Source organism: Protopterus annectens, chromosome 4.part1 (genome assembly GCF_019279795.1).
Source record: "Protopterus annectens isolate FY-2018-M chromosome 4.part1, PAN1.0, whole genome shotgun sequence".
Classification (NCBI taxonomy): domain Eukaryota; kingdom Metazoa; phylum Chordata; order Ceratodontiformes; family Protopteridae; genus Protopterus; species Protopterus annectens.
The window spans coordinates 495,693,317-495,703,316 of NC_056734.1; the positions used below are offsets into that span (position 1 = coordinate 495,693,317).

Sequence of the window (10,000 nt, forward strand, 5' to 3'; positions counted from 1 at the left end):
CAGGAAGAATAGAAAATATGACAAATGGAACAGAACAAAATAAAGTAGATGCGGTGGTCAGGAGGAAAATTATAAATTTCAATACTGTAGATACCACTGAAATGACCCCTTTCCCCATAGGAGAGAAATGGAAGGGAGGGGGCAGGGACAGGTCAATGAGCCGGGGAAGACAAAAGAGAAGATATACAGACATAGATACATAACATGTGTGCGTGTGTATATATACATGTGTGTGTGCGTGTGTGTGTGTGTGTATATATATATATATATATATATATATATATATATATATATATATATATATATATATATATATATATATATAAATATATATAAATATATATATATGTGTGTGTGTGTGTGTGTGTGTAGAGTGTATATATATATATATATATATATATATATATATATATATATATATATATACACATATACACATATATATATATATATATATATATATATATACACACACACACACACACACACACATATATATATATATATATATACACACACACACACATCTACATTATATATATATATATATATATATATATATATATATATATATATACACACACACACACACATATATATATATATATATATATATATATATATACATATATATATATATATATATATATATATATATATATATATAAAGAGAGAGAGAGATGTATACAGATACACACATATGTACATAATACATATGACTATCATTAATTTGCTTGACAATGTAAATCAGCAATAAAAACTAAGAGACATCACAAAAGAGTGACTGCACATTTGTGAGAATCACATTTAGTTTAATTCAAGTTTTATGTACCACTGGCTTGTCGATGTGTTTGACAAACAGCAGTGCTTGTGAAACTGTGTAAAACTGTGGTAACATGGGTAGTGTGCATATGCAAGTATTTGCAAGTTAGGGTTAGGTCAAGGAGAAATTTAGTATTGTGCCTCTTAGGTGTCGTACATGTTTTTTATCCTTTTGTCTTGATTAGTGATATTGTCAGGGAGAGAGACTTTACTAATGTACTGTGCAGGGGTGGACGTGCCCATCCTGGGGGGTGGGGGGGTGGAGGGGGTAAGTGCTGACTAGTGACACTCTAAGTGGAATCATGGTCCAAAGAGGGGAGTTTCCCTTGAAGGCAACCAGTGAAAGTAGGCGGACAAGAAATTATAAATGTACTGCCATCTGCCCCCATGGCACATATAGGCAGTCTATCAATAAGAAACATTTCTCCTAACCCCCCCCCCCCCCACAAATCTTAAGTTACCTCCCTACTAATATGCTCCACCCACATAAACACTCATGATACTTGGGGACCCAAATTGTTTAGGGTGAGCGGCTAGGGTTCTAAGGGCCCTAGCGGTTATTAGCCTTGTAACAACTTATGAAGGGTAAAAGTGAGTAGGGTATACAAATAAAGCCTGGTCAGTTATGACCATCCCTTCATTCTTTCTAGTATGTACCTGAATATGCCCTAGTTTCTTTAACTGATCCCTTCTACTAACTCCTTTCAACTGCCACCTTTTACAGTCATTATCTTTGTTGCCATTTCCTGTTAAAGCAACTCCTGAAAGACCAGACTCAGACTGCCCACTGAGAATTACCCTCTTCTTTTTAACCTAATCCTTTATACACTCCATTACTCAGCTATTGTCTTCCCTTTTTCTGTCTGAGGAATAATGCACTGTATTAGTTCACCAATTGTTTCCCCCTTCCTCTATCTCAACTGCCAGAGCACCTGACCTAATGTCTGACCCTGAAAACATTCTTGTCCCATGGACTGATGTTCTTCCAACCCTCTGGTTTCACATCTGATGCCATCCTTTATATACACTGTTACTCCATCTCTATTTACCTCTACTCTGAATTTCTGAAAAACCCATATCCAGGCATGCCCAGATCATACTATCGTTTACCATTCACCCATGTTTATACCTTAACAGCAGTTCCCACCCTCCTGTGTCACTGTTTGTAGCTTCCCCATCTTTCTTTCTAGACTTCTTGCAATGCAGGGTAATACCATCTTACTATGATCAAAGGCACCTTTGTTTTCTCCCAGCAAGCTGAAACAACGCTGCTATAGTACAACAAAGTTCACTGTTAACCCTCTCCACGGGGCACCACATGCCTAGTGCTCAGAAACCTTGGTTGAATTGTACTACCACAACACCAAATCATTCCAAGATGAAGTAGGCATATAGCATCCCTTGTTCTCCCCACATCACACACAAAACTTGCAGTTCACAGGAAGATGTCTAATGTACTAATCTTCATTGGGACTAATGTTATGCATTGTATGTGGCCAAGATTTATAACAATCTCTCCCAATGATCCTATTAATCCCCAATCTCAATACAGTTAAGACCACCTTAAATAAAACTCAACTTACTATACAAATGAAAATGTGATTGCTCTCTAGGGACAACAAAACAGCTTCTTGTGTACCACAATGGTAGTTTTCCTATAATATAGATCTGTCTGATACACTTTCCATTTGAGTTCTGATGTATTTTTTCCTTCTTTTTTTCTGTTCTCTTATAAACCACGTATTTCTCTTCTACATAGCTATTTCTTCTCCCCTTTCCCTTGTCCCATACCTTTTAGTTTGGGTTACACTGTCAATAAGTGCATGTCACTTTTCAAACATGCACAGTATGCAATTTGTGTATATACTACCACAACTATGTACAAATTACTTTAATATCCTAAATTAATCACAGTCAGAATTCCACCCTACCTTAACACAGTAGCAGTTGATAATGCAAGCCTAAAATTATTCAGTGTCACATTATTATAATCTAAAATTCTTATTCCTTCATAAAAATCCATTTCCACTACTATGAGCCAAGTAAAAAGTAGCAGTCGATAGCAAAACCTTACAAAGTACTCACATCATGCATGTAAAAGTTATGTACTTAACACAGAGATAGCTCTTTGTAATCCTTGTCCGTCTACTTCAAATAAAATGTCACCCAAAGGAGACAACAATAAAGCATAGTCAGGTTTTCCACGAAGCTCAAGTTGCTCCCCTTGCTCCCACAGTGCACCTTACTTCCTTCTCTGCAACAAATCACATTTGAAGCTCACCACATCATACAGACCACACCTGGCTTGATTATTTCTACATAACTGTGCATAAAGTGGGAGATAAATACTTTATCTCCTGAGCTGGCAAGGCAGGACATCTCCCTCAATTACTCTACAGCTTTCTCAGGCATTCAAACAAGTCTCTCCTACTGGGGTTGTTCAGTGGAAGTCAAAGAACTCACTAAGCCCACTCCAGGCCAGAAACATGGCAGATGTTCTTCTGAGTTGGAATTATCTTGGTATTTTGAACCTAGACTGTTTTCTCCTATGCCAGTGAGGTTGACTAGGTTAGTACAGAGCCCTTCAGTTCACTTGGACTGGGACCACATGATGAAGGCTTTGGTTAAGACCCACATTAAAACTCCTTGGTCTCTATGGTGGCTACCAAAATTCCTGCCCCTTATATGTTATATGCTCCTACCTCAGGTCCTGCTTTGGCACCAGTGGTATCAGAGCTGAATGCAATGCCTGTGCCAGCCTCACTGGTACCAATGGTCATTTGTTGATTGATGCTAATTGCCTTTGGTATAGTTGGCCTCTTCTTTCATTTTTATAACCTTGATCAAAGGCAGTTTTTCAATGAACAGTCCTCTTAAACTGTGAAATGCATTCTGGCAGAGTATTATATGTAAAAAAAAAAAAAAAAAAGAACCAATCACTTACGTCAAATGGTATCATGCTTATATTTCAGAATACTACTAAGTGACAAGTTCTCATTTAAACCTAAATTCTTATCTGAATCCAACAGTATTTGCCAATTCAATTCCCTGGTTAAGAGGTGGTACAGTGTCAGGATCTCCTTTGCATCAAGAAATTATTTTTTTGATATGACTGGTTGTGAATTTCTTGACATTTTAATGAAATGCAATACTGAAAGTACTGAGAACAGAAAGAACATGAATTAATGACTAAACAAATTATGGAGGATTTGCTTTTCCCACGTATAAGACAATGTTCAATTTGGTTTTCAACAAATAAGATGATCACATTTCCATGATTACAATTAAGAAAGTCAGAATGGATTGACTGAAAGAAATATCAAACTATTATAAACCAGGGGCAAACAAACTAGGCCAGACGACAGTGAATTGTTGACAATACCATCTAAGGGTATACAAATATTCCATGATGGGAATAAGCCATTGTGGCTTATTCCATGATGGGAATAAGCCATAATGGCATTTGAATTGTTACATTACCTAATGAATTAAATGGTAGCAAGCATTGTCACATTTTTTTTTAGTAATATTACTGCCAATCATTAGCGGACCGGAGTTCCGCTGTGCCGACCCCTAACCGGGAAAAGCCGAAAGACACACACACACATTAAAAGAAATACATATGACTTTGTTCAATACAATGGGCTAATATAAGTCAGGTACTAACTAAACTTAAATTATACCAAATGAATATGATAAATAAAAATACCACCAGTTGGTAAAGGACTGCGAACAGATAAAAAGCCAGATTATAAAATAAAAAGTCAAAACTAATTTGCAGTCACACCAGGAAGTCAATAAACTAACAGTACATATAATATTCCAGTAAAGTACGTAACATACAGAATAATGTTAATATGGAGGGAGAAGTTTTTAACCCTTTCCCTATAGCAGAGAATTACCAGAAGGGCAGGAACCGGTCCATGAGCAGGGGCAGACAAAAGAGAAAGGCTCAGAGCAGCGATATGAGGGAACCAACCTTGAAAAAAATGTGGGAGAGACTGACATAGTTATTAATCTCTCTCATAGACCACTTAATAAATATGAAATTGAAGTCTTGAATAAAGGCCCATCTTTTATCCGTTCGAGACAAAGTTGTATAACTGATACAATATTAAATATAAAGTTATTTGTAAGGAATCTGCAACTGAAAATAATGTTTTCTGATGGTGTGGCTGAGAATATGAGTAGACAGTTTAGAAACCCAAGTTGGATAATTCCTAATTTACATCCTTCACTTGAAATTTTTGATAAAATGGTTGAGAAAGAAATATATTTATTAGAGAATAAGAATATTCATTTAGCTAAGAATAACTTAAGTTCAAGACAGGCTAAAGCCCTACATGATTTAAGGAATGATGGCAATATCTCCATTAGGCCAGCGGACAAAGGAGGACCTATAGTGCTGCTTGATAGAATGACCTATAATAATAGTATGATTGAAATGTTACAAGATACACGGTACTATAGTTCTATTACAATGTTAGATGTTCAGCGTGTTATAACTAGGGTTCATAGTAACCTTGAGGACATGTATAAGTTAGGTATAATTGATTACCAGTTATTTAATTACTTTTTGATAGAAAATCCCACTATTCCTGTTATCCATGGTTTGCCTAAGGTTCACAAAGATCCTATTACACCTCCAATGAGACCAATAGTGTCTGGTCGAGGATGGGTGACTGAACATTTATCTATATATATAGAAAAAACATTGAGACCATATGTTAATATTAATAAGTTTATATTAAGAGATTCGAAGGAATTTTTGTTAGATTTTTATGAAGCAATTAAAGATCATGACCGTGATTCAAGTTTGTTATTAGTTACGATGGATGTGAATTCATTATTTACTAATATTCCGAATGGTAAAGGCATAGAAGGTATTCATGAATATTTGAGTACACATTCTAATTTATTACCTACTAGGGTAGACTTTCTTTGCACTTTGTTGGAAATCATTTTGGAAAGTAATATATTCTTATTTAATGATGATTTCATCCTTCAAAAAGATGGCGTAGCTATGGGCACGTCTTGTGCCAATAGCTACGCTAATCTGGTCATGGCCTTATGTGAAGAAGAAAGACTATGATTTATTCCAAAAACATGTTCTATTTTACAGACGCTTTGTGGATGACTTGTTTTTTCTTTGGGATGGCAGTTTGAGAGATTTACAAACTTTTGAGGAACAAGTTAATATGCTTACTCCTTTTTTAAAGTTTTCTATGAGTTATTCCAGTCAAAGCATTCCTTTTTTAGATACGAACATATGGCGTTTACCGAATGGAGATTTTAATACTGGGGTGCATAGAAAGTCTTGTCATAAAAATACACTTTTACGTAGAGATAGTATGCACCCAGGTCACATCTTTTCCAATATTCTTAAAGGACAGGAAATCAGGGTGTCCAGATTGAACCCATGTTTAAATGATTTTGATAAGGAATTAGGTGAACTAGGTGCCAGATTCCGTGATAGAAATTATAGACCTGTAGAAATAGAGAGAGCGTTTACTCAAGTTAGGAGTTACAGACAAGCTAGGGCATGCCCAATATTCTTGGAGACAGGGTTACAAGTTTACAGAACTAATCCTGATGAGACTTCAGTTAATAATGATAATAATAAGAATCAGCAGAAGGTCACTTTATTTTATACGCAGGATGTGTATACCATTAAAAATATTATTACTAAGCATTGGGATTTACTAACTCTGGATCCTGAGGTTAAGAGATATGCAGGGGAACAACCATGTTTTGTCTATAAAAATAAGAAGAACTTACATAGGTTATTGTGTTTCACGAATAATAGACAGAATGGAGGAAATTTAAGCCTTGAAGGTACTCGGCCTTGCAATAAATGCAATTATTGTTGTTACATTAATGATATTAATGTTTTCATACACCCTAATACTGGACAGGTGTTTCCTGTCAAAGTTAATGCTAGCTGTGATACCAGACATGTAGTGTATATTGCCACCTGTGTATCCTGTCGTTCATTTTATATAGGCAAGACTGATAGGATGTTAAAAGAGAGGATAAGAGAACATTTATATCAAATTCGCATTAAGTCTGAAGTGAATGCATTGTCTAAGCATATCTCACAGAATGATAATATGCATACGTTTTTATTTTCAGTGTTATATGTGAATACACCTAACATTAGAGGGGGTGATGTTAGGAATTACACCGAAAAAGCTGAAACTAAGTGGATTATAAAAACACAAGCTCATATTTCTCCAGGTCTCAATGACAGGGTTCCCTTGAGACCTGCTCTTAAAAATAGGAGATACAGAAAATAGATATAATTCGGTTTTAAATAAACAGAAATTGTGACTTTTTATGGAAAACATATGTATATTTTTATTGTTTTACTTTTGTATGTGCGTGTATATTTGTATATGGTTGAATTTTTACTGTTCATGTGATTTGTTTTTCTTTATACATGAATAGCCACATGATGTTGATACCTTTAAGGGGCTTTTTTATTAATTGAATAATTGTGTTAATTGACACATTTGAATTTTTTATATAAGCCTCATTTTAGAATCAGTTGTTATAGGCTTGACAAAGCTTCATAGCGAAAGCGCTTGCCAACTGTATATACCAATAAAGTTGCTGCTTTGTATTCAGAATTAAGAGTGGATTTATACATTTTTTTTGGATATGATACTTCAAAGAACCAAGGTCTGAAGAGACGTGGAATATTATATGTACTGTTCGTTTATTGACTGCCTGGTGTGACTGCGAATTAGTTTTGACTTTTTATTTTATAATCAAACTTAAATTATACCTAAGGAAACAATGTATACTGATGGAAAACCCACTATTTGCAAATATGTGCCTTGTATAATCCTTCATTATAATCCATTTTAACTTTGTTGAAAAAACCTTTTGAATTTGAGATATGTACAACACCTGAACAGAAGGTGAAGTATAGGTTTTACAATTTACCTAATAATGAATGGGAACTTTTGCAGAAACTTTCAAGCACATAACAATATTCGCATTATGAGACCCGATAAGGTTGGGGAGTGTCATTATGGACTCTGAGCTATACTGTTCTAAGATGTTGAATGTGCTGCATTATAATGATGACTCTATGGGATGTCTCTAGAAATTAAGTTTTTTAGCATATCAAAGGACTGACATGTTTTTACATGATTTATAAGTTAATCAACCAGTTTCTCATAGTTTGTATACATTTTTAAGTATTAACTATCCTATAATGCCTTCTATATTTGGGCTACCTAAAACTCACAAAAACAGGGAACATCCCCTTTAAGAGCTATTTCTTCAGCTGTGGGTGGTAAAACTAAACCATTACATGTATATGAACCATGAAATGAAATGGATTTTGATTCTCTTTCTTCAGGTTTTAAGGGATTTGCGGTGCCTTCTTGATCTTTTAAGATCCATTAAATGCATGGAAAATGTGATGCTTGTTACAGCAGATATAAAGAACATGTCACATAAACCAATATCTACAACTGTGTGGAATCTTTACCCACCATATACCTAATCTACCTGATTAATTCATCCTAAACTGTGATTCAGCTTACCACACTATTACCCACTACGCAAAATGTAATCCTCTCATCCTACGGGTCTCCATTAGCTTTCCTAACTTTGCGACTACTTATTCTCCATTTTCTACTACAATTATGCAACTGTATAAGCATTTGGTTTGTTAGATGTTGTACATCTTTATGGATCTAGTCCTCACCAACAATTATTTTATGTTTGAAGGTGAATATGTCAAGCAAAATTCAGGTGTTAAGTTAATGATTTTTTCAAATTGATTTCTTTGCAAATAGTAGAAGGACTATGTTTTGAATACTAATTTTTTTAAGAATGTTCACCTACACTTATGATACCTGGGTGATGTTTTAATGTTGTAGAAAGGTGACCCTTTAGAACTTAAGGATTTTTTTTTAAATATTCAGAAAATCTTAGCAAGTCTTTAAGCTTTAAGTATAAATGTTCATATACCGCTATTAATTATCCAGATGTTACAAGAATTTGGTGGATAATAAATTCAAATCTAATATTTATAGAATCTTCTTCTTTCGGCTTTTCCCGGTTAGGGGTCGCCACGGCGGATCACCTGTCTGTTCATGACTGGCAGTGGAGTTTTACAGTGTCGTGTTGCCAGCCCAGCACCCATCCTTCCTCAGAAGGCACACGTGCACACACTTAAGCCTAGGGACAATTTAGAGTGTCCAATCCACCTACAGCATGTCTTTGGGATGTAGGAGGAAAACGGAGTACCCAGAGGAAACTCACGCGACCACAGACAGGACATGCAGACTCCGCACAGAAGGCACCCCAGCTGAGCATCGAACTGGACAACCTTTTGCTGTGAGGCACCAGTATTTATAGAATACCTACTTTTAATAATTCCTAACTACATTTTTCTAGTGGACATACTCATGGAGTTAAACATAACATCATTAAGGGTCAGCTTGTCAAGCTGCACATTTAATTTTTGAGGACAAAGCATTTTTAATGAAATTTTTAAGTGATGAAACAGTATTCCTCAAAAGTAATTGGGCTATGTATACAGACGGTTAAGATTAAAAGGGCCAATTCATTTGCTCCAGGTTTGAAAAAAAAAACTTTAAAAAAATGGTGTTAAAAATGTAGGAAGCATTTTTTTGTAAATCTATATGCCTTCCTTAGTCTATTGACAACCATGACAGTCAATTAATCATTTACAAATACTGAAATTTAATCTAGCATGTAGATGGGATGATACATAAAGTGGATTAGGTACCCCAATTTACATTTAGAAATGTGTTTAATATACAATGACATTTGAAAAAAATGGAAGGAGGACAACATGCAAACAACAAAACCAAGGTTATAGGTAAGTACTAGGCAATCAGTCTGCAGACCATTACAAGCCTAGCCAATAACCAGTGAACCAGAATAAAACCCTGTACCTTGTGACTGTAAGGTGAAGAATTTAACCCATGGTATGTTTAGGTGGGGGCATGTAAACACTGCAGATATATTAATGTGGGAAAATTTATAATGACAGTTAAGTATAATGTCATATATGATTGCAAAGTTAATTTTGATTATAATATGACAGAGTAGTTTACACAGCTACATGTACATATCATTCCCTGCGTTCTCTACAGGAAAAAAAAAACAATAACAAGTTGGAAGCAGTGAAAAA

At 35.1% G+C, this 10,000-nt stretch overlaps 1 protein-coding gene across 4 annotated transcripts in view; it reads right to left on the reverse strand.

Annotated features, from left to right (window-relative positions):
• Positions 1 to 10,000, reverse strand: part of OPA1 (OPA1 mitochondrial dynamin like GTPase) — a 2,039,562-nt gene that overhangs the window by 1,052,628 nt on the left and 976,934 nt on the right. The window lies entirely within an intron of this gene.